Here is a 26,308-nt window from a genome sequence, read left to right on the forward strand (position 1 = left end):
CAAGTGTCGAAACTAGCATGCAGAGCCACTAAACCAGACACAAAGGTTCTGTTGATCTATTATTGTACACTGAGCTCTGATACTGGCCTGTTCCACTTAAAAGCAATTTCCGGGTGGTTTTTCTGTTTGTACTTGGCCTCTACTCACTCTAAGTCATGGCTGTGATTGCTGCTGTGGTTGCTCAAGCACGTCAAGTTTGGTTGCACTGATAAATGTATAATTAAGATCAGAAGTAAATGGAAGAATGTACTTCAGTTTATAAAATTCTATCTCACTATTCATCATAATACTATCTCACATTGTATGTGTCCAGTTTCTCACAGATTGGTTAGCTTTTGAGGGCAGAATTTGGGTGCTTTTGCTATTGGGATCTCCTGTATCTGCAACAGTTTCTGATAAAAATTTGGTGGTGATCAGAATCAGTAACTTACTGCATAAAACGTGACACAGTTCTCCTAAACTGTGCATGATATTTAGGTAGCAGTGTCTTGTTATGGGCTGAACTGTGTCCACTCCAAATTCATATGTTGAAGTCCTAACCTCCAGTATCTCAGAATGTGGCCTTATGTGACAATAGCATGTTTACAGAGATAATTAAGTTAAAATGAGCTCATTAGGGTGGGCCCTAATCCAACAGGACTGGTGTCCTCATAAGAAGGGGAAATTTGGACATGGAGATGCACATAGATGTAAGAGAATATGAAGAGACATAGGGAGCATACAGCCGTCTACAAGCCAAGGAAAGAGGCCTGGGACCGATACTTCCCTTCTAGCCCTCAGATGGAACCAACCCTGGTGATACCTTGATTTTGGATTTATAACCTCCATAACTGTGAGACAATAAATTTCTGTAGTTTAAGCCACCTAATCTGTAGTACTTTGTTATGGCATCCCTAGCAAACTAACTCATGTCTTAGGAAAATGGACAGGGTTTTGCCCAGCACCACATGTTACATGTAGGGGGGAGCTGTGTATTACCCGTGAACTCATTGGTGATAAGCACAATGATAAATATAAATCAGAGAGGTTCCTCTTGTGAGGCATCTATGCAGCTTCTCCCTGATGTCGTATTTGATAGGTGTCTGGAAGAGAAGTAATAAAGATAGTTCTAAATTCATATTTTTTTCATCTAAGAGAAAAGTTGGAGACTCAGTGATGGTTCTCATTTCCAATTTGGATTACATTTCTTTTTCTAAGAATCCTTTTTAATCACGGGGACAGCTTTTGGGCAAAGGGATGGAATATGTGTTTTATAGTAAGAGCAAACATTACTTGATGAGTTGATACCAGTGTGGGTAATATGCATTGATGTGATCTTCTACATGATAATAAGATAAAATAACAAGTGGTGAAAATCTTGTTTTACTCATATGATAACCTGTACAAAGGTGTAGTTAACCAGACTTTGAGGCAGTAAATAGTTACATTTGGACACCATAAAAAGGCCTCTTACTCCAGGTAAATCTGATCCACAACAGCGGGGCCACAACTGTGCATTTGGGTAGATCTTAGTGTCATTTTACTTTTATTTGAGACTCTGAGGATATCTCTTTCCATCCCTTTGCCCTTGGTGCAGTGAATATCTATTAAATGCCATGAAAATTTATTCTTGAGCTGGCTAAGGACATGTTGAATAATATGAGTACCCGTGTAACCTCCTAAGGCTAACTTCATTATCAAATTCAGAGTCTAATTACTAGTCTAGTTATGTTTAAAGGCATGGACAGCAGTAATTTTTTTTTTTTTCTATATAACTGTGTGTGTTGCTTTACTCACTAGTTTTTAAGGAAAGAAAATTGTGAGAAATTCAAAGCTTGTGGAATCCTAGTGAAAATGACACAAATTCTTCTTGCCTGGGCTTGCAGAATCACCAGCCTTTAGTAAGGAAAGACATCTTATTGTAGCTTTTCTAATAAGTAAATAAATAAAAAGGTATGTGCATGCATGCACATGTGTGTCTGCATTGTATGTTGTGAGAATGATGGAGAAATTTACCTATGACTCTAGAATCTGTCCAGATTTTCTTTGAGGGAAAGGAGAGAGCAGGCAGCAGTGAGAGAATGGAAGGAAGCACTTTGTGAAAAGCTAGTGGGCTATAGGTATTGGTTAGAATTACATTCAACTAGAACAAATACTCTCCATTCTTCAGTTGTTTTTTTGGGTTTTTTTTTGCGGGGGTTCGCGGGCCTCTCACTGTTGTGGCCTCTCCCGTTGCGGAGCACAGGCTCCGGACGCGCAGGCTCAGCAGCCATAGCTCACGGGCCCAGCCGCTCCGCGGCATGTGGGATCTTCCTGGGCCGGGGCACGAACCCGCGTCTCCTGAATCGGCAGGCGGACTCTCAACCACTGCGCCACCAGGGAAGCCCCAGTTGTTTTTATTTAGGAAAAACCTGTGCTAAGGCTAAGACAATGAAATAAATCTTTCTCTCCTCCTGTAGTTTCTTTGGATGAGCTAGTTTAGAAATAGCAGTCTTTGGAAACTATGACTAATCATGAAATGTGGTAATTAGGTTTTATAGAAAGGTGTTATAAGGAATGAGATGATAAATATGAAGACACTGTAAATTCTTAAGGAGAAAGTTATTACTAGAGTGGATTTCTTTATACATCTGGGTAAGTCACTTTTCCTGGTTTTAAAAATTTTGTGGGTGCATGATTCATTAAGGACGTGTGGCTTTGTTGGATTTGTTTTCAGAGGAAAAAAGTTGTGTTCGGTTTTAAATATTTAAAAAATGCCCACAATGTAAAGTCAAATCAAGAGTAAAGGATTAATCTTGTATGAGATAACAGGAGTGTCTGGAGGAATTCTATTTTATTTCATCACTGTTGAGATGAAAACAAGACTGGAGCATTCAGGATATCAGCAGGTTGTCCACAGTCTAGCATGATATAGTGAGCTTTGGGGTAAACAGACATTGGTCATTGCTAGCTATCTGGATTTGGGCAAGTTATTTTACTTTTTTTGAGCCTCAATTTACTCAGCTATAAAAAGGGGATAATGCTGTCTTATCCACACTCAGATGACCTCCCTGAGATCACGTGGCTGTTAGTAGGGGCTCAAAATCTGGCTTTGGGCATTCCTTGCTCTGAGTCTTAGGTGGGAAACACTGTAGAATGAGAAAAAAAGCCATATAACTGCTCCTGTGAAGGAAAAAAACTTCCCCAATCCACTTTATTCGCCAGGAGATTGTCCAGCAAGCAGCCTTTCTTACAGAGAACATTTGATTGCAGAGTTTCCTTAAGCAAACCATTACATGAAGGAAAAAAAATTAAGGATTCTATTTTCATCCTGCTGAATACACATTAAAATGTACACTTTACTTTCTGTCAAAGTAATAAATATTGGGAAGTCAGAAGGTTGCTTTGTGAAACTCTAGAGCATTTAAACTTTTTCTTTTGTATTGGAACTGCTTCAATCTCTGATAAGAATGCTTATTTCCAGGAAGGCAACTAGATCTAATTCAAAAGATAAAAGGCAGATCTCTGACAGAAAATTGCCATCTGAGGGTAGAATTTTCTATTTATTCAGTATAACTTATTTCAATCTTTCACATTAGTGTGGGCTTTGAAACATCAGAGTCTGACAAAACCCCAAGAGGTGATTTTTAGATACAATGTGTGTCTGGCAGAACGATTTACATGATATATTTAATTATATAAATAAAAGTTATTTCTTTGAAAATGGAAATTTTCAGCTATTCTAAGAAAGAGGCTCTCCTCCCCTAACCCCAACGCTCCTTTATTTGTCTTTTCCTATAATAGCATTTTTGTAATTTAATCAAGTTACATCCATTCCCTGAACAGGAACAGACCAGAACAAATAAATACATGACTTGGTTCTTATTGCATCACCCGTTAGCCTTAGATCGATTGTCTTTATCTCTCCTTAGAGACTCTACCACAAAGGTAGGCTTCATAGGGAAACAGTTGGGAATTTATTACACAGTATGTTTACAGGGGAGTTGCTGAAGGATGGTACCTCTTACAACCCTTAACTGTGTTTGGACCTAGCCACATCCTTACTCACCTCTGGGCATCATTTGCTTGTTTACTGAGGAATACAGAGAAGAAGGAACAGCTTTTGGATTTTTTTCTCAGTCTCAGACTAGTTCGAGTAACTATTTTTCAAGGTTTTTATATAATACAAATCTTTGAATATACACAATATAACTTTTTTTTAGAAAAATGTATAAGCAGTCTTTATTTAGATGGGTATAGCTGCAGTGTTATTCATAATTATCCATTCCATGCTTCTCTAATAGTTGGTACAAAAGGGACTCAGAGGGCTGGATTGACTTGTGCAAAGGCATGAAGTTAAGCCAGTAAAAGGGCTGAAACTCAAATCCCGAAGTCTCACGCCAGTGCCCTTTCCTAGGAACCATTTCATCTTAGAGTGGAGATTTGAGTGTTATGGCGGCAAGTCAGATTCATTTCATGAGAAAATTCAGATTATTTGAGGAAAGAATGTAAGGCCCGATGTGTTCTTTTCTTTAATTTTTTTTTTTTTCCCTGATGTGCTCTTGACAAAAGATATTTTTCTGGAGTTAGAGAAGTACAACAAAGGCTTGGCTCTGATCTTTTCCTAAAAAGTCAGCTCCATCATCCATTGTTCATCTTACAAGCCTCAATTCCATGCCTAGCATGGTCCAGGTCTGGGCTCAGTCTCAAAGAGTTAAAGGCAAATGAGACACTGTTGAGGACCTCAAGGAGCTTATGATTCAGCACTGGACTCTAACTAGCCTTGCTCCCACCTGGAGGTGGAGGAAAAGATACTAAAACTTCTAATTAAGTTTGTTTCCTGAAAACAAGAAAAACATTAGCTTTATGAAAAATTTAGCATATGGATCAAAATAGTCCATGTAAATAATGTATAAATCAATATACTTGCTTTGGAGATGGATATGCAAAACTTTTTACTAATAGGAATGTCAGACCAGAAATGTCCGGAGTTACCGTATGGTGAGAACAGTAAATAAGCCTAGTGAATTTGGAGACTGGTATAGGGGAGATAATTTTCATGAACTAATTTTAATACTATAAAGGATTGATTTTCAAATTGGGAGGGGAACACTGCCATAGAGAGTCATAGCTTTTTTTTTTCTTTTTTAAGGGAAGAATATAGTTTGAAAAACCTGGTGTTTTGTCCTCTTGCTTCAATTTATTTTTGAAATATAATACCCAATATAGCTATGGAATGGTGAGAAATTTTCTTTATCACTAAGAGTCATAGACAAAAGAATGAGAAAGAGCTATTAAGTGAGGTTTAGAGGAAAGACAGACTTTGAAATCAACCATTAGGAATTTCACATCTTTGCTGACAACCCTGGTCGGGTCCTTGTGGTTAACACATTTTTTTTCAATCTGTAAAGTAGAAATAACAGTAACAATTTGGTAAGGTTGTGGTGAGAATTAAAGTGAAATAAAGCGAGCACATATCTATACAGGGCCTGATAGATCCTAGAAGAGGCAATAAATGTAGTGATCTTCCTTTGAAATAAGACATCTTAAGGGTTAAATACCCATCTTCCTGTTAAACATTGGCTTCTAAGGATTAAAATTCCACATGAACCCTTCAGTTCTTTATGAGTGGTTTTCATGTTGCCTCAAGTAATTGTGACTCTTGATATCTTGATAAGATCTTCATATTTGTTCCATAAAGAAGTACACAAAGAAACTGGCAGCATTGTAGTGAGACTTAAAATTCTATCATGGATTTAAAAATGAGTTGAGAGATTAGCAAAACAAGGAAGAGAAAAAGGCAAGTCACAGCATGAGAAGAAATTAATTGTACAACATCCATGCCTTCTACACTGGGACTTGAAATGTTAATATTTTCAAAGAAGTTTCTGACAAGCTGGGCTGAATGGCCCGACGGTTAACGTGCCAGATGATAAATTACTTAGTCAAGGCAAAGATGAGAAAGGAGCTTTAAAGGCTCTCAGTACATACTAAATAGATTAGATAATTGTGGAACAAGCATAGTTAATTGAGCAAAATAACAGCAGGTGAAATTTGAAACAGGCAAGTAGGACACACTGAAGAATAGGATGTAAATTACTTATACACACTGTACATTCCTAATTGATAGTAAAACTTCTCAGGGCAATGAACTAAAAGGTACTGTGGGTCAGTTAAGGAAGCATCTTGCCTGGTATGTGAAACTTTCCATAGAGTGAAAGAGCATTTTCTTATTAATAGCATTATCTTAATTCTTTAAAACATTATATTTGTATTCAATGTAGAACATTGCATAGAGGAATGGGAAAATTCTTGGAAAACAGCAAGTGGAACTGGGGTGGAGGTAGTGGGAAAGGCACACAAATAAAATTTTTTGACTATCTAACATGTGCCTGGCATGGGTTACCATAGTAAATTGTATTATTTGCCCACAGTTTTTGCCATTCTCTGTATTCAAGCCCTTTGTTCTGTGGCTTTGCAGTTTCTCCTACCAGAGGTGGGTATATTTCCATGTTCTATAAATGTTGGATTTGCTGTGTGGCTTGCTTTAGTTAATCTGATGTTAACAGACATGATGTGAACAGATGCTTAAATGTGCTTGTACATGAAATGGACATGTTCTCATGCATGTCCGCCATTGTTGTGAGATCATGCCTGGGGTAGCCACTGGTCTAAGGAGGATGAATTCCTCTTGTAAACCACTAAGATTTTGTAGTGATGGTTAACTTCATGTGTCGACTTGAGTAGGCCATGGGGTGCCCTGATATTTGGTCAAGAATTGTTCTGGGTATGTGTGTGAAGGTATTTCTGGATGAGATTAACATTTGAATCATTGGACTGTGTTAAGGAGATTGTCCTCCCATTGTGGGTGGGCCTCATCCAATCAGTTGAAGGCCTGAATCAAACAAAAAGGCTAACACCCTGGCAAGTAAGATAGATCACTTTCTACGTGGCTACTTGTGCTGGAACATCAGTCTTTTCCTACCTTTGGACTCAAACTGAAATATTGGTTCTTCTTGAGTCTGAAGTCTGTTGGCTTTTGGACTGGAACCGTATCATCAGCTCTTCTGGGTATCCAGCTTGCTTGCTTTAGATCTTGGGATTTCTCAGCTTTAATAATCTCTCTCTTTCTCTCTCTCTCTCTCTCTCTCTCTCTCTCCATGTATCTATCTGCTTATATATTTATCTATGTATCTGTATGTATGTATATATATATATCATCTGTCTCATGTTTGTCTGTTGGTTCTGCTTCTCTGGAGAACCTGACTAATACAAGAGTTCTTTGTTACAAGGCAATTTGCTATATTAGCATTGAGTTGATACAGTTACTGTATTTGTAGGTGGTTATCTCAATTATCATGATTATCCCCTGTAAAATTTTCTCCCCCCATTTATACAGATGCAACAACTCAGGTTCCAAGTGGTTAAATGATTAGTCTAAGGTCATATGGTAAGTGTCACATGGTGGCACTGGAATTAAATCCAGGTCTTTGTAGTTTCAAAACCTGTGTTCCTTTCAATATGCTATGTTGTTTTCTGGTACCCTAGTGAGATCATAAGCAGAGGATATTAGAAAGTCATTTATGGTGCAACTATAGTTCTTTCTGGAGGTTTGCTCTAAGCTAGATTCAGTCCTCAGCTGGACATTACTCTCTAGCGCTCCAGATGTGGGATCAGCAGTCTAGGCTGACCCAGTGATCGCTCCCATTGGGCTAAGAAATTGCAGATGAGCACCTAGCACCTTAATTACCTCCCACCTAAATGATACATAAGGAATGACCTCTCTTTTGTTCCTGTCACTGTCTGTTCTTTTTATTCATGACATCACATGGGTCAGTTATGTTTTTATCCTTATCCAAGTGGCCCTAGGAGAATTCTCATTAGGAGAAATGAATGTCTCAGGCCACTTGGTGTAACCCAAATAGCTCCCTTCCAGATAGCTAGGAAGGAAAAATACTAACCAATTTCAGAGGAATCCTGGAATCTTGTATCTTGTTGATTATCTGCTATATTCTGCTCTAGGCTAATTATAGTTAATGTTAGCATAAATGTGAGTTTCTGAGTAGACAAAGCCAATATATTTACTTTTTTTTTATACTTTGGTTACATCAGACCCAACAAATTAGGTTGCTTAATTCTAGATTTAATAACAGTGTCTCTTTTTCAGTTAAGACTCCTCCTATATTTGATACAGTTTTTTGTCGGGGGGTAAGAGAAAAGATGCTGCCAACATGTATTAACCATAAAATTAAAACTGAAGTCTCGGTTTTAATGCTTGGTGATAGAGTGATTTGAATGGGGCAGTCCTGTATTGTTGAAGCTCAAGTTTTCTACCTTGACACTTAGAGTTATCTTTTCTCCCTCAAAGGTTTTCTCCATGTCCAGATATATTTCCATTTCTCTTTTAAGAATACAGACGCCTGTTATGGAAGAAGACAGGTAGAATGTGCCTGATTCTACTAGGAATGTGAGAATAAATAGCCCATTGTTTATAACTGGAACCATGTAGTCTTGAGAAAATTAATTCTTGCCTTGTGTCCCACTGGACTTCCGTGAACTGTGATTTTTAGTCAGTATAAGCACTTCTGAGACAGATCTTTTTTTCAGAGACATTTGTGTTAAAAATCTGATCAAGGTTTAATAGAAACTTTTTGATCATCACTTTTATTTTTGCATTTCTTTTTTTACTGTTTTTCTTTTCTGTTTATAAGAATAATGTATGTTCATTATAGAACACTGGGAGAAAACAGTATAAAGAATAAAATTCGCTTATATATTCATAATGTAGACTGAATAATAATACTTTGATTATTTTGGTTTTACCTTTTATCTGTGAACCTATATATACATACATTGCAACCAAAATGTATATATTGTTTTCTTTTCCCCCTTGAGAATATTTCCTGAGCGTTTTCCTATGTCTTTATAAACTCTTTGGAAACATTTATTTATAATTCTGATCTTGAATTTTCCCTTTCTGGGGGGATGACTCTCAAATCTATCATGTCAATTTAACAACTCCTTGCTGGAGATTTTGACCCAGACAATCTCCTACCTACTGAATAGGCTGCAAACTGTCCTCACCTCCTACTTCTAGAATATTTTCCTTTTCAAATCCCAATCCCTCTGTTAATGGTGCTGAAATTCTCTTGATAATGTAGGCTAACAATTTTTTAATCCTCTTGCATTTCTCTCTCCTGTCCCCCTGTTTCCAATTACTCACTATGCCCCAGGGTAAGATCTTGGCAATGTCATTCATATTCTTTCTTCCTTTCCAGTCTTATTTGGACAATTTCTTAAGTAAAGCCTGTAGCAGGGCAGTCCTTGTTCCATTGTTGTGGACACCATTGCCACCTCCCTAGTGTAGACCACCATTACCTGCCTCTGGATTATTATGATATACTTTTAACCAGATCCCAGTTTATGCTAAGGCAAGCTCAAAGGTCCTTGAGGAATTATAGAATATCAGTGATGAAAGAAGCTTTCATCTAGGAAAGAAAATGAGGTTTAGAGAGATTAATTTTCTTGATATCAGATAACTGTAAGTAGCACTAGAACCAGGTGTCCTAACTCTTATTTTAGAATTCTTTCAATTCCATTACATCTTCTTCAGAGCTTTCTTAATGACTGTTAAGTAAACACCCAAATCCTTAGCCAGCAATTCAAGGTCCTCCACAATCTGACTCCCGGTTCACACTTCGAGCTCACCTCTCCCTGCTTTTTTTTTTTTTTTTTTTTGCGGTACATGGGCCTCTCACTGTTGTGGCCTCTCCCGTTGCGGAGCACAGGCTCCGGACGCGCAGGCTCAGCGGCCATGGCTCACGGGCCCAGCCGCTCCACGGCATGTGGGATCTTCCCGGACCGGGGCACAAACCCGTGTCCCCTGCATCGGCAGGCGGACTCTCAACCACTGCGCCACCAGGGAAGCCCTCTCCTTGCTCTTTGAGCACCCCTCATCGTTCTACCATATTGCTTCTGCCTTTCTCCCCATGTAGAATGGCATGGCAGCCTACCATGACCCGCCCACACCCACCTCCACTGGTTGAAATGCTTCTTGTGATTCAAAGCCAAGATGTAACCTAGCCTCTTCAGTCATGTCTTTCTTGAAGATTCCTGTTGAAATGCCCTTTAATCTTCCCTCTAAACTGCAAATCATTTGAGTATATAATAGTTATCAGTTCCTGGTAATGCAGATTTTACATAAAAACATGGATTGCAACATCCCTACTAAGTTCTCTGCTCCTTAAGGACAAGGATAAGGAGTTCTTAATCATTATTTCATTTAAAACGTGTAGGACACAGCCTTCTGTGTAGTTCAGGATCATGAAATCTTTTTTTTTTTTGGATAAATAAGTCATCTTATTGGTTCAGATACAGATATTAATTATAATTACATTCACAAACAAAAGTTCTAACAGTATGAAAATTCTGACAAAATTACTAAATTATTTAATTTTGATATTCTGTTAGGGTGTGTGCACCAGAAGGAGAACATGATGCTGGACTGTAGGAAGGAAATATTAAAACTTTTATATATGTTTATCTCTTGATCTTTAAAATTATTGCTGTTTCTTGGGCTTCCCTGGTGGCACCGTGGTTGAGAGTCTGCCTGCCGTTGCAGGGGACACGGGTTCGTGCCCCGGTCCGGGAAGATCCCACATGCCGTGGAGCGGCTGGGCCCATGAGCCATGGCCGCTGGGCCTGCGCGTCCAGAGCCAGTGCTCTGCAGTGGGAGAGGCCACAGCAGTGAGAGGCCTGCGTACCGCAAAAAAAAAAAAAAAAAATTGCTGTTTCTTGTGTAGGTTTTATATATAATTTATTACTAAAGAAGTCAATGTAGATAATTTACAAATGAATTTATTTGTAAATAGGATATGAAAGATGTAAAGGAGGCTCTGAAGTCAAAAAATTGTATTGCTGGGATGCACTCAGAAATGTACAAAGAGGAGTTTTGTTTCTGGCGGTGGCTGGCTAGACTATTCTGGACAGTACTCCCACTATTATAGTTTCCCCAAATAGCTTGCTATAGTTCAAATCAGGGAAGTTTCTTATTGCCCAGTGTTCAAAATAGATATGTGCACTTGCTTAAAATGTGGTCCTGATTCTCATCTTTAAAGAAAATCCAATCTCCATAATGATACAGGTGAAGCTGAGGGTTGATCTTTATCATGGGTCTAGTCATGTTTTGCTGGTTTGTGGCAGATGAACAAGGAAATAAGGAAATGTATTGGCTCCTCTCCTGCCCTGAGGGGGCTCCTAGTGAATGAATTACATGGCTACCACAGCAGCTGATGGCAGGATACCAAAGTTTGGATTTCTATACACAATCAATTTCTAGATGCTCACTGTTATAAACCAACTTCAGCCATCCCACAGGCATCGTTTTTAGGAACAGTCAATAATCAATGAGCAAATACTGTTCTTAAGTCTACTTATATATTCTTTTAAATTAAAAAATGTACTTTTTCCTGAATAGAAATTTATATTGTAGGAGTTTTTTTCCAGCTTATGATGATTATTGTTACATTTTCTGAGATAGATGTTGAAGCAAACTTTTTAGTTTTATGAGGCATCTATCATAATACTTTTAAAGTGTTTTATTTAACTTTGAATAGGCAATGTACCTATATAGTTAAGTACTCAAAAAATAAAAAATGATTTACAGTGAAACATTTTTTTCTCCCAACTCTGTCTCCCAGTTGTCAAGTTTTCTTCCACACGGGGAATCAATGTGATTAGTTTCTAAGCAATTCATGAGATAGCAAAAATAGTATATATTTTTCCACTTTTCTTGAGCAAATATTATCATACTATTTGCGTCCTCTTGGTCTGTGGGTCTTTGAGATTTTTCACATCAGTATATGTATGACCACCTCAGTCTTCCTTTTTTTTTTTGCTTTTCCTCAGACATACTATTTCTCTGTATGTATGCAGTATACTACTTAATTTTTTTAAACCAATCCTCTATTGACAGATATTGAGATGTTTCCAGTATTTTGTTTTAAAAAATAACTTTGCGGTGAATTATCTTGTTACCAGAGATACAATATAGGACAATCTTTTAAAATTGGCTTTGCTGGCTCAGAGGGCATGTGCATTTGTCATGTGGAGAGCTATCAGCTACTTACCCTGCAGAGGAGTCTCCCCATCTCCAATTTTATAGGAGACACACGCGGCTCCTGCTTTCTTGAAGTTTTGCCCATGGAGGGCATTACCAAACTTTTGGACCTTTTCCAGTCTAACAGGTGAAAAATGGTTTTGCGGTGTAGTTTTAATGTGACTGGTTCTCACTATAACTGAACTGTGTCATTTTCAGATACCTAAGAATCATTTGTATTTCTTCTTTCAGGATCTGTTTCTTTATGAACTTCACCCATTTTTTAATTTGATTTTTTTCTTTCCCATTTGAAGGAACCTTCTTTCTTATATGTCTATATATATAAAATCAGCCCTTTTTCTGTATGAATTGCAAATTTTTTCTACCACTTTTTTTCTGTTCATCTCAATTTTATCTGAAATGCCTTTGCAGCATTAAACCACCGGCTTCCTAAATTTCAGTCAAAAACAAGACATACAACTAAAGAGAAGAAAATTTGGAAGAGAAAGATAACATTTCATGAAAGAGAATTAACAGGAAGTTGAAAAGTAACATGTGGAATTGATGAAATTCCTTATTTTACAAATGAGGATGTCCTAGCTCAGAGATGTTAAAGGTCATACACAGTCATCCAGCATGTAGTGGGAGGCTATACAGCAGGCATTGTTGGTTGCCAACCCGAGGCCGTTTACTCTTCCTTGGTGGCTGATCCTAATTGTTGAGGTTTTTACCCTTGACTCAGTGACCCAGAGCTAATCCTGATTAGTCTCAGCCTTCAGAATAGGCATGTGAACTCTTCCTGGCAACTAGCCAATGAAATGAGAGGAAACGTCTGTTCAAGGGGCTTCTTGTAAAAGTTCTCTGGCTCATGAAAGCACACACACAGGACTGATGCCCTCCTTTTTTCAACTGGACTTTACCGATTGAGATTTGCTGCCTAGAACTGAGGCAGCCACCTTGTCACCACGAGGGGAGCTAGCCCTACGGCGAGTGGCATGCTGAGGATGGCGGAGCAGAAAGGGAAATCGCTGGGGTTCTGGATCATGTTGCTGAGTTGCTGAATTAACCAATTTTGGAAACTTTCTGCCTTGGATTTCTAGTTCTATGAGGCAGTAATTCTTATTTATTTGTTTGTTTAGTTTTTATCTTTGCAAGCATTTCTTTTATTGTTTCCACTCTTTTCTTGATGTCCCTCAATGGAAGCAGTGAGGATAACCCAACTGCTCTCGTGAGTTTAAGATTGTCAGTGTCACCTTCTCCTGCCCCCTTAATTAGTCTCTCCTTCCCTCTCCTCTCCCCTCCTCTCAGCCCATGACTTTGGTTATCTTCTCAGGTGTGGGGAAACTCAACATGCAAACATATACCTGAGTCGTTAACCAATGGCTTTTTGGCTTAAGAGTGATTATTTTCTTCATTTGTTTCTGGTTTTTCAGTGTGCAGCCAACTCATCTGTATTTTAAAACTTTAGTTTAATTTTTTAAAATTGCAGTATAGTTGATTTATAATATTGTGTTAGTTTCAGGTGTACAGCACAGTGATTCAGATATATATATATATATATATTCTTTTTCATATTCTTTTACCCTTATAGATTATTACAAAATATTGAATATAGTTCCCTGTGTTATACAGTAGTTCCTTGTTGGTCTTATTTATTTATTTATTTATTTATTTATTTTTGCGGTACGCGGGCCTCTCACTGCTGCGGCCTCTCCCGCTGCGGAGCACAGGCTCCGGACGCTCAGGCTCAGCGGCCCAGCCGCTCCGCGGCACGCGGGATCCTCCCAGACCGGGGCACGAATCCGTGTCCCCTGCATTGGCAGGTGGACTCCCAACCACTGTGCCACCAGGGAAGCCCCTACTTTTTTTTTTTAAACTGCTTTATTAACTTCACAGTATATAATGAACATCTCTCCATGCAATAAGTAAAACTCTCCTGCTGACAGAAACTTACAGATTGGGTCAAAAACACAATATTCAATTAGAAGCTGGAAATAGGAGACCCGCAAGAAACAAGTAACACCAAAAGGTTTACAACAAAGGTACGTCACAAAGATGTAAGTTAAGGAAGCAGGTGTGTCTCCCTATTAACTTCAGGGAAAAACATCAGGATTCAAGGCATAAGGCAAAACTCATCACGATGGTCATGGTGAGGGAGGTCCGTGCTAACTGCCCACAGACTGCTTTTCCCTCAGCTTTTCCATCAGCTCCCTCACCTCCTCGCCAATCCTTTCCATATTCTCCTCTCTCATCCTTGCCTGTGGTTCTCCAAGCCTCTGAGTCATGTCCCGTATACACTGCAGGATGGGCTGCCTAACATGCAACTGCGTAGGAACTGCCTAGGAAATATCTATGCCTAACATGGAACTTTCCTCTAGGTACACGATATTCACCAGCTTCCAAAGGGAGGACCAAAGGCTCTCTTTTATTAGCATCTTGTTCCTTTTCATCCTTTTTTTCATCCTCCTGGTTGGCATTTTCCATGCTGAGATTTTTTTTACTGCTTGTTCCTCTTGCGACACCATTGCTTCCGGGCTGTCCTTGCTGTCTCCTCCTCCCGATTCTCTCGCTGCTTCACTGAAACCTACAGACCTGCAGAAGGTTGGGGTTGGGGCAGCGGGGTGCTGCAGCCAGGCGGTTGGCCCCTTCCCGGCCCCTTGTTTATTTTTTAAGCTAGTTGAGTTGACGTTTCCTATCACGTGCAGTTTAGAGCTTTGATATTGATACAATCCAGGACTTAAATCTCCCACTCCAAGCTAAGTGAAGTTTTGAATATGTTGTGTTCTTTACAGATAGACACCAGATGTGAAAATCTTATCATTTTCATGGAGAAGGATATTGGAGAACTTTTTTCCCCCAGATTAAAAGCGAGTGGAGAAATACGTATTTATAAAGCTAAATGAAATGCAAAATTCTTTACCGTGATCCCACTTCAGGCAGGCTAAGTCACTTGTTCTTTATGGTAATGATTTTTTCAAAATGTGTGGAAAGGTTTTGCTTCTTTGTGACATTGAAGTCAAAGTTGATACTGATATTTTCATTTGGGCCTCACTTACTGTAAAATCGCACACCTGTCCATTTTTTTCATCATCCTCCTGTTCCTGTCAGTTGGGTGTACGATATAAAATAAGACGCTTCTGTGTAGCACTTGAGACCCTCCATATCCAGCCTCAATTTACCCTCTGACCCCATTTCTCACTATATCTCTTGATTTATCCTTTGTGCCAGTGAGGCTGAATTAATGTTCTTCCCACCCATGACCTCCCCATGTCTTTGCTACTTTGTTCACCTTCCTTCACTTTGCAGGGCATGACTTATCCTGTGCTTGAAGTTCAAATTCTGTACCTCCTATCTCCAATTCCACCTTCCCTGTGAAGTTTTCCTGTTACCCCTTTCTCTGCTCTCAACTCAGGTGGCAGTAGTACTCCTTATTCTGAACTCCCGTAGCATTTTATCTTTGCCTCTTTAATACGTTGATGCCTTGTATTTATCTTTTTTTTTTTTTTTTTTTTTTTGCGGTACGCGGGCCTCTCACTGTTGTGGCCTCTCCCGTTGCGGAGCACAGGCTCCGGACACGCAGGCTCAGTGGCCACGGCTCACGGGCCCAGCCGCTCTGCGGCATGTGGGATCTTCCCAGACCGGGGCACGAACCCGTGTCCCCTGAATCGGCAGGCGGAATCTCAACCAGTGCGCCACCAGGGAAGCCCCCAATAAGTATCTATTAACATATTTATTTTGGGTTCAGGCTTGGCCTTTAGAAACTCTCTTAATGGTGATTTTTATTTAAGGAAAAGATGTTGCTAAAGTTGTTTAATTCTAGCATGTCTCTCAGGAAGGCACTCAAGACTTTGCAGCTCCATTCCCCTGCATCTAGTTGCTTTACTGCTTTTAGGCTGCCAATGTTGTCTACAGTCAAAAGTCCCATTTTGTAGAGACTGAGGTGTAGAGAGAATGAGTAACTTACAAAGTAGGGTCTTCTGTTTGTTACTAAATGTGGCCTTTCTCTTTCTTTGCCTCTTTCCTTTAATATCAAGTTTTGTGGGTATTATGAGTTTAGCCATGTATCAGTGGACTTGAAGGAGTAGAGAAAATTCAGAAGCTCATCAGAAGGTATACATGGGAAGTAGGAGCAAGGGTGTGAGGTCAGGAAGGCTGTTTGGAGAGAACCATATTTCCCAGGTCATGAATGGTATTTTTTTCTTTTTCTTGCATCTCAAGAGATTCTTTAGAAGTTCCAGGTTTTTCTCACATTTGATTTTTGGTTTGTGGTAATGACCCAGGTTGCTGAGTATCAGGAAGAACTTGCTTCAGGCAGTCACTTGTCCACACTTGTTTAAGGAAGATGAAAGACATCTAGAGTGGATCTGGTCCCAACATGCATTCTAGAGCCAACCCCCAGCCTAGAGCAGTCATGGCTGCAAAGCTAAAGACTTGTGCACAAGAAAAAGCAATGCTCATGGTGTAGTCCCCTGAGTTCTGGGGTGCTTTGTCATGTCATTACATGTCTGTCATTACATATGTAATGTCATTACAACCGTGGCTGATTGATACAACCTCCTTCTGTCCGCATCCTACTTTCTCTTGTGAAACAACATAATTTCTCCACCTCTAGCTCTGTCTTCATTTATCTGGATCACTTGGGACACCATAAAGGGTCTAACATCTCTTTTTCTCTTTGGGAACCTTGTCATGAAGCTGGGAAACAACACAGGCCTTTTAGGAAGTAAAATATTCTTAGCCTGAGGATATAGGAAACTGAATGTTGTCTGGGTGTAATCTCAGATGCCAAGCTATAAAGCTAAAATGTTTGCCCTATGCTCTAAGAACATTCCTTCCACTATTGTTTCATGTTCTTTGGAAAATCAGAAATAGTCACTGGTACTTCTCAGGACTGGTACAATAAACAGGCTGATTACCCAGGTATTCAATGGAGTGCTGCCTTTGTTCCCCTCTAGAGGGCTAAACACTCCAGACATGGCAAGATCCATTTAACCAGATCTGAGTAGCTATTGAAATCAGTATGTGGCATTTTATAGTTTTCACTTTAGAATTTCTCTACCAGTAAGAATGGAAACAATGTATTGAAGATGATCTGGCCTAGTCCATACATCTCTACTGTGAATTACCTAAGTGATCTAGATACATTGCAATGGAAAAAATAACAATCTGAATAATTTTCATGATGCCTTTGGCCATGAAATTATAAGGAACAATTCCATTCCAAGTAGGTTCTTACTTAACTATATTAGATTATGAAAAGAGAAAGCCACGAAAAACGTAGAGTTGAAAAATGACATTATTCCTTACTGGCCCCACAAATTCAAAATTGATACCGTCATCTGAGCCTTAACTCTGTATTCCCTCTGCTTTGAACATCTCTTCTTTTAATCCACATTTCACTAGTTCTTCTTGTCTATCCTAAGTCCCACAACCTCCCATCTTTCCTGACTCGTTTTGCTTTTTTTCTTAAAGCATACAGGTCCTGCACCCATAGGTGCAAGATCCTTATTCCAAGGTGTTCTTGAATTCATCTACACATATATATGTATATTCTCAACCAATAGAGATTAAAAGTATAATCACAATCATATGATCATATACCTTCCATTGCCCTACACACACACACACACACACACACACACACACACACACTGGTATGTAAAACAAAGATCCTTACAGTCTGCCATGTAGCACTACAGAGCTTGTGCACAATAAACTGTACTTGGCCTTAGATCCTCATGTCCAGGATGGGAATCACTTGTCAATACTGCACACTCTCGCACTTGTGTTAGTGGTGTTCTCTAATTATTTTATATCTGTAGGGCTTGTCTCCTAGACAGTGCAAGCTCCTTGAGGGATATATCCTCAGAAAGGTCTTTTTTATAGCTACCAGAGTGAGGCATATAATAATAGAAGCAAAATGAGCATGTCTTGATGTATTTACTCTCTCAGCCATCCCCCCAGCCCCTACTATCCACCTGCACAGCCACTCTATTCAGGCTCCATCTCGTGCATCTCCTTTGTGAAGCCTATTTTGAGGGGAGTTGGGAAGAAACACGGTACCCTTTTCTCCAAAGAGTAATCAGTCTGACTCTTTTTTTCAATTATTAAAAAAAAAAAAAACTGTCATCAGTTCATACAAGTAAAGTGTGTGTGTCCGTGTGCTTAGTTTTAGGATATAAAAATTCAGAAAGACAAGATTATAAATCATCTACCTTTATTAAAACTCACCCCCCCACACACACCTCCTCAGCACCATCACTAACAGTAGTAATGACCTGGACCAACAGATGGTACACAAGCCCTGGCATCGACAGCCTGGTTTTTGCCACTCACGCAGAGGGAGGTACATGAGCACAGAGGACAAGCCTGTGTGCTCAGCACGTGGTCTGGCTGGGTTCCCCGCTTTCCTACCGCTTCCTGTGCATGCTCGTGCAATCTTGGCTAAGCCATGGGGCCTCTTGGTGCCCCATGCCCTCACTGGGTAATTACCGTACCTTCCTGTCAGGGTTGTCATGAGCATTAAGTGGGTTCACACACCTAAACACTAAGAGCAGTGTCTGCACATCAGAAACACCCCATTCAGTCTTAAATATTTTGTGTTATCTCCTTTCTCTGAGCTTCAGCTTCCAGAAGACAATACCTGTAAGATTCAAAAAGATCAGATGAGGTAAACATGGGAAAGTGCTTGTAATGTGTAAAGAACTGTACAAACATAGGGCATTATGTCTTTTAAAGTGGCAGTTTGAAACATAGTACTGATTTTTGTGCTTCTTCTTGGAAATTCCTCCCCCAGCACTGAGTTCTTTGCTTGTGTGATTGGATAGCAGAGTTATGGTGGCTTTAGACACTATTACAAAGTAAGCGATGTCAGACCAGACCTTTGAAAGTTAATTCGGGAACAAGGTGGAGTGTGAAGGAAGGAAAGGAAGTGAGGCTGTGAGATGTGCCGGGCTGGGGGGGTGAGGCTGAAATCATTGAAGAAGCAAAACTGGGATGTGATCAGCAGCAGAGCACACATGAATGCTCCTTTCATGGCAAAACTGTGAAACCCTTGAATCTCCTGACAGACGAGGCGCACGAGTCACAGGTACTACCCCTTCCCAGACAGAATCCTGTGGCCGCTTTCAGCAACACCTCCCGCCCTTGACTTCACTTTCTGCTCCCACACGAGGCATCAGGGTCCATCGAGAGCACCCCACGGTGTGCAGGACACTCTTGTCTCATTTCACAGAGGTTCTGGTTCTGGTTCTCTGCTAGTTGACCTCTAATTCAATGAACTGATCAATGCTGATGTGTAGATGGCCTTACTACATCTGTGTTATTTGAAATGGCTTGAGGCAGGGCACAAGGTTTACCTACAGTGGTGAATTACTTACCCCTCAGCTCACTGCCTGTCTTTAAAACACATTGGGCTTAGGCAAACACTGGTACCTGAATGAAGAAGGTGAAGTTTAAGGATGAAGGTTCTCAGAGTGCCTGAATTCCTCTCTGCAGCCCTGCAGGTTCCACGGCTTTGTGTTCTTAACCCCACTTGCAGGTTTAGTCCTGGGCCCCTGTTTGTTAGCCCTCTCCTCCTTGCTCCCTCCCCCTCCCCCGTTCCTTCCCTCTTCCTGCAAATACTTTATTTTTTTTTCCACATCTTTATTGGAGTATAATTGCTTTACAATGGTGTGTTAGTTTCTGCTTTACAACAAAATGAATCAGTTATATATATACATATGTTCCCATATCTCTTCCCTCTTGCATCTCCCTCCCTCCCCCCCTCCCTATCCCACCCCTCCAGGCGATCACAAAGCACTGAGCTGATCTCCCTGTGCTATGCAGCTGCTTCCCACTGGCTATCTACCTTACATTTGGTAGTGTATATATGTCCATGCCTCTCTCTCGCTTTGTCACAGCTTACCCTTCCCCCTCCCCATATCCTCAAGTCCATTCTCTAGTAGGTCTGTGTCTTTATTCCTGTCTTACCCCTAGGTTCTTCATGACAATTTTTTTCCTGCAATTCCATATATATGTGTTAGCATACGGTATTTGTCTCTCTCTTTCTGACTTACTTCACTCTGTATGACAGACTCTGAGTCTATCCACCTCATTACAAATAGCTCAATTTCGTTTCTTTTTATGGCTGAGTAATATTCCATTGTATATATGTGCCACATCTTTATCCATTCATCCGATGATGGACACTTAGTTTGTTTCCATCTCCGGGCTACTGTAAATAGAGCTGCAATGAACATTTTGGTACATGACTCTTTTTGAATTATGGTTTTCTCAGGGTATATGCCCAGTAGTGGGATTGCTAGGTCATATGGTACTTCTATTTGTAGGTTTTTAAGGAACCTCCATACTGTTCTCCACAGTGGCTGTATCAGTTTACATTCCCACCAACAGTGCAAGAGGGTTCCCTTTTCTCCACACCCTCTCCAGCATTTGTTGTTTGTAGATTTTCTGATGATGCCCATTCTAGCTGGTGTGAGGTGATACCTCATTGTAGTTTTGATTTGTGTTTCTCTTATAATTAGTGATGTTGAGCAGCTTTTCATGTGCCTCTTGGCCATCTGTATGCCTTCTTTGGAGAAATGTCTATTTAGGTCTTCAGCCCATTTTTGGATTGAGTTGTTTGTTTGTTTGTTTTTTTGCAGTACGTGGGCCTCTCACTCTTGTGGCCTCTCCCGTTGTGGAGCACAGGCTCTGGATGCGCAAGCTCAGCAGCCATGGCTCACAGGCCCAGCCGCTCCGTGGCATGTGGGATCTTCCCGGACCGGGGCACGAACCCGTGTCCCCTGCATCGGCAGGCGGACTCTCAACCACTGCGCCACCAGGGAAGCCCTGGGTTGTTTGTTTTTTTAATATTGAGCTGCATGTGCTGTTTATATATTTTGGAGATTAATGCTTTATCCGTTGATTTGTTTGCAAATATTTTCTCCCAGTCTGAGGGTTGTCTTTTGCTTTGTTTATGGTTTCCTTTGCTGTGCAAAAGCTTTGAAGTTTCATTAGGTCCCACTTGTTTATTTTTATTTCCATTACTCTAGGAGGTGGATAAAAAAATATCTTGCTGTGATTTATGTCAAAGAGTGTTCTTCCTATGTTTTCCACTAAGAGTTTTATACTGTCCAGTCTTACATTTACGTCTCTAATCCATTTTGAGTTTATTTTTGTGTATGGTGATAGGGAGTGTTCTAATTTCATTCTTTTACATGTAGCTGTCCAGTTTTCCCAGCACCACTTATTGAAGAGACTGTCTTTTCTCCATTGTATATCCTTGCCTCGTTTGTCATAGATTAGTTGACCATAGGTGCATGGGTTTATCTCTGGGCTTTCTGTCTTGTTCCATTGATCTATGTTTCTGTTTTTGTGCCAGTACCATATTGTCTTGATTACTGTAGCTTTGTAGTATACTCTGAAGTCAGGGAGTCTGATTCCTCCAGCTCCATTTTTTTCCCTCAAGACTGCTTTGGCTATTCTGGGTCTTTTGTGTCTCCATACAAATTTTAAGATTTTTTGTTCTAGTTCCATAAAAACTGCCATTGGTAATTAGATAGGGATTGCATTGAATCTGTAGACTGCTTTGGGTACTATAGTCATTTTCACAATATTGATTCTTCTAATCCAAGAACATGGTATATCTCTCCAACTGTTGGTATCATCTTTAACTTCTTTCATCAGTGTCTTATAGTTCTCTGCATAGAAATCTTTTGTCTCCCTAGGTAGGATTATTCCTAGGAATTTTATTCTTTTTGTTGCAGTGGTAAATGGGATTGTTTCCTTAATTTCTCTTTCAGATTTTTCATCATTAGTGTATAGGAATGCAAGAGATTTCTGTGCATTAATTTTGATTCCTGCAACTTTACCAAATTCATTGATTAGCTCTAGTAGCTTTCTGGTGGCATCTTTAGGATTCTCTATGTATAGTACCATGTCATCTGCAAACAGTGACAGTTTTACTTCTTCTTTTCCAATTTGGATTCCTTTTCTTTCTTTTTCCTCTCTGATTGCCGTGGATAGGACTTCCAAAACTCTGTTGAATAATAGTGGTGAGAGTGGACATCCTTGTCTTGTTCCTGATCTTAGAGGAAATGCTTTCAGTTTTTTACCATTGAGAATGATGTTTGCTGTGGGTTTTTCGTATATGGCTTTTATTATGTTGAGGTAGGTTCCCTCTTTGCCCACTTTCTGGAGAGTTTTTAATCATAAATCAGTGTTAAATTTTTTCAAAAGCTTTTTCTGCATCTATTGAGATGATCATATGATTTTTATTCTTCAATTTGTTAATATGGTATATCACATTGATTGTTTTGCGTATATGGAAGAATCCTTGCATCCCTGGCATAAATCCCACTTGATCATATGGTATGATCCTTTTAATGTGTTGTTGGATTCTGTTTCCTAGTATTTTGTTGAGGACTTTTGCATCTATATTCATCAGTGATATTGGTCTGTAATTTTCTTTTTTTGTAGTATCTTTGTCTGGTTTTAGTAACAGGGTGATGGTGGCCTCATAGAATGAGTTTGGGAGTGTTCCTTCCTCTGCAATTTTTTGGAAGAGTTTGAGAAGGATGTGTGTTAGCCCTTCTCTAAATGTTTGATAGAATTCACCTGTGAAGCCATCTGGTCCTGGACTTTGGTTTGTTGGAAGATTTTTAATCACAGTTTCAATTTCATTACTTGTGATTGGTCTGTTCATATTTTCTATTTCTTCCTGTTTCAGTCTTGGAAGATTATACCTTTCTAAGAATTTGTCCATTTCTTCCAGGTTGTCCATTTTATTGGCATAGAGTTGCTTGTACTAGTCTCTTAGGATGCTTTGTATTTCTGCGATGTCTGTTGTAACTTTTCCTTTTTCATTTCTAATTTTATTGATTTGAGTCCTCTCCCTCTTTTTCTTGATGAGTCGGCCTAATGGTTTATCAATTTTATTTATCTTCTCAAAGAACCAGTTTTCAGTTTTATTGATCTTTGCTATTGTTTTCTTTGTTTCTATTTCATTTATTTCTGCTCTGATCTTTATGATTTCTTTCCTTCTGCTAACTTTGGGTCTTCTTTGTTCTTCCTTTCTAGTTCCTTTAGGTGTAAGTGTAGATTGTTTATTTGAGATTTTTCTTGTTTCTTGAGGTAGGCTTGTATAGCTATAAACTTCTCTCTTAGAACTGCTTTTGCTGCATCCCATAGGTTTTGGATCATCGTGTTTTCATTGTCATTTGTCTCCAGGTATTTTTTGAAATCCTCTTTGATTTCTTCCAGGATCTCTTGGTTATTTAGTAACATATTGTTTAGCCTCCATGTGTTTGTGTTTTTTACATTTTTTTCCCTGTAATTCATTTCTAATCTCATAGTGTTGTGGTCAGAAAAGATGCTTGATATGATTTCAATTTTCTTAAAACTGTGGCTTGATTTGTGACCCAAGATGTGATCTATTCTGGAGAATGTTCCATGCGCCCTTGAGAAGAAAGTGTAATCTGCTGTTTTTGGAAGGAATGTTCTATAAATATCAATTAAATCTATCTGGTCTATTGTGTCATTTAAAGCTTCTGTTTCCTTATTTATTTTCAGTTTGGATGATCTGTCCATTGGTGTAAGTGAGGTGTTAAAGTCCCCCACTATTACTGTGTTACTGTCAATTTCCTCTTTTATAGCTGTTAGCAGTTGCCTTATGTATTGAGGTGCTCCTATGTTGGGTGCATATATATTTATAATTGTTATATCTTCTTTTTGGATTGATCCCTTGATCCTTATGTAGTGTCCTTCCTTGTCTCTTGTAAGATTCTTTATTTTAAAGTCTATTTGTTCTGATATGAGTATTGCTACTCCAGCTTTCTTTTGATATCCATTTGCATGGAATATCTTTTTCCATCCCCTCACTTTCAGTCTGTATGTGTCCCTAGGTCTGAAGTGGGTCTCTTGTAGACAGCATCTATATGGGTCTTGTTTTTGTATCCATTTAGCAAGCCGGTGTCTTTTGGTTGGATCATTTAATCCATTTACACTTAAGGTAATTATCGATATCTATGTTCCTATGACCACTTTCTTAATTGTTTTGTGTTTGTTTTTGTAAGTCCTTTTCTTCTCTTGTGTTTCCCACTTAGAGAAGTTCCTTTAGCATTTGTTGTAGAGCTGGTTTGGTGGTGCTGAATTCTCTTAGCTTTTGCTTGTATGTGAAGCTTTTGATTTCTCCATCAAATCTGAATGAGATCCTTGCTGGGTAGAGTAATCTTGGTTGTAGGTTCTTCCCTTTCATCAATTTAAGTATATCATGCCCCTCCCTTCTGGCTTGTAGAGTTTCTGCTGACAAATCAGCTGTTAACCTTATGGGAGTTCGCTTTTATGTTATTTGTCGTTTTTCCCTTGCTCCTTTCAATAATTTTTCTTTGTCTTTAATTTTTGCCAATTTGATTACTATGTGTCTTGGTGTGTTACTCCTTGGGTTTATCCTTTGTGGGACTTGCTGCGCTTCCTGGACTTGGGTGGCTATTTCCTTTCACATGTTAGGGAAGTTTTCGACTATAATCTCTTCAAATATTTTCTCAGGTCCTTTCTCTCTCTCTCCTCCTTCTGGGACCCCTATAATGCGAATGTTGTTGCATTTAATATTGTCCCAGAGGTCTCTTAGGCTGTCTTCATTTCTCTTCATTCTCTTTTCTTTAGTCTGTTTCGCAGCAGTGAATTCTACCATTCTGTCTTACAGGTCACTTATCCATTCTTCTGCCTCAGTTATTCTGCTATTGATTCCTTCTAGTGTAGTTTTCATTTCAGTTATTTTATTGTTCATCTCTGTTTGTTTGTTCTTTAATTCTTCTAGGTCTTTGTTAAACATTTCTTACATCTTCTCAATCTTTGTCTCCATTCTTTTTCCAAGGTCCTGGGTCATCTTCACTATCATTATTCTGAATTCTTTTTCTGGAAGGTTGCCTATCTCCACTTCATTTAGTTGTTTTTCTGGGGTTTTATCTTGTTCCTTCATCTGGTACATAGCCCTCTGCCTTTTCATCTTGTCTATCTTTCTGTGAATGTGGTTTTTGTTCCACAGGTTGCAGGATTGTAGTTCCTCTTGCTTCTGCTGTCTGCCCTCTGGTGGATGAGGCTATCTAAGAGGCTTGATGGGAGGGACTGGTTTTGGGTAGAGCTGACTGTTGCTCTGGTAGGCAGAGCTCAGTAAAACTTTACTCCACTTGACTGTTGATGGGTGGGGCTGGGTTCCCTCCCTGTTGGTTGTTTGGCCTGAGGCAACCCAACACTGGAGCCTACCTGGGCTCTTTTGTGGGGATAATGGCGGACTCTGGGAGGGCTCACACCAAGGAGTACTTCCCAGAACTTCTGCTGCCAGTGTCCTTGTCCCCATGGTGAGCCACAGCTACCCCCCGCCTCTGCAAGAGACCCTCCAACACTAGCAGGTAGGTGTGGTTCAGTGTCCCCTGGGGTCAGTTCCCCTTCCCCTTGGTCCCGATGCGCACACTACTCTGTGTGTGCCCTCCAAGAGTGAAATCTCTGTTTCCCCCAGTCCTGTGGAAGTCCTGCAATCAAATCCCACTAGACTTCAAAGTCTGATTCTCTAGGAATTCCTCCTCCTGTTGCCGGCCCCCCAGGTTGGGAAACCTGATGTGGGGCTCAGAACCTTCACTCCAGTGGGTGGACATCTGCGGTATGTCTTCTCCAGTCTGTGAGTCATCCACCCAGCAGTTATGGGATTTGATTTTACTGTGATTGCACCCCTCCTCCCGTCTTATTGTGGCTTCTTCTTTTCTTTGGATGTGGGGTCTCTATTTTGGTGAGTTCCAGTGTCTTCCTGTCGATGATTGTCCAGCAGCTAGTTGTGATTCTCGTGTTCTCTCAAGAGGGAGTGAGAGACCATCCTTCTACTCCGCCATCTTTGTTCCTAATCCCCCAAGTGTTGTTAACATTTAAAGCTGAGATCCCTCCCCTCAAAATAAAAGATCAATGTTAATATTAGCCTATATTAGACACAATTAGAAAGGAAAATCTGCAAGAAATAAAAATACTGTGCTTTGCAAAAAAATTAAAAAATAAAAAATAAATTAATAAAGCTGAGATCCCATTCACATTTCTTCAGTTGCCCTAATAATGTAATTAGGGCAAAAGGATCCAGTTCAGACTCATATGTTGCATTCAGTTGTCATGTCTCTTTAGTTTCTTTCGGTCAATAACTGTTTCTTGGTCTTCCCTTGAGTTTCATGCCTTTAATAATCAGTTATTTTGTAGAACACCCTGAGTTTGGGTTTGTCTTTTTTTTTTTTT

At 39.7% G+C, this 26,308-nt stretch overlaps 1 pseudogene; it reads right to left on the reverse strand.

Moving 5' to 3' along the window:
- Positions 1–14,168: 14,168 nt before the first annotated feature.
- On the reverse strand, positions 14,169–15,980 carry LOC113612083 (protein BEX1-like; annotated as a pseudogene).
- Between the last annotated feature and the right edge of the window lie 10,328 nt (positions 15,981–26,308).

The sequence above is a fragment of the Aethalodelphis obliquidens genome, unplaced genomic scaffold (genome assembly GCF_003676395.1).
Source record: "Aethalodelphis obliquidens isolate GAN/ISIS:26980383/991018 unplaced genomic scaffold, ASM367639v1 scaffold72, whole genome shotgun sequence".
NCBI lineage: Eukaryota > Metazoa > Chordata > Mammalia > Artiodactyla > Delphinidae > Aethalodelphis > Aethalodelphis obliquidens.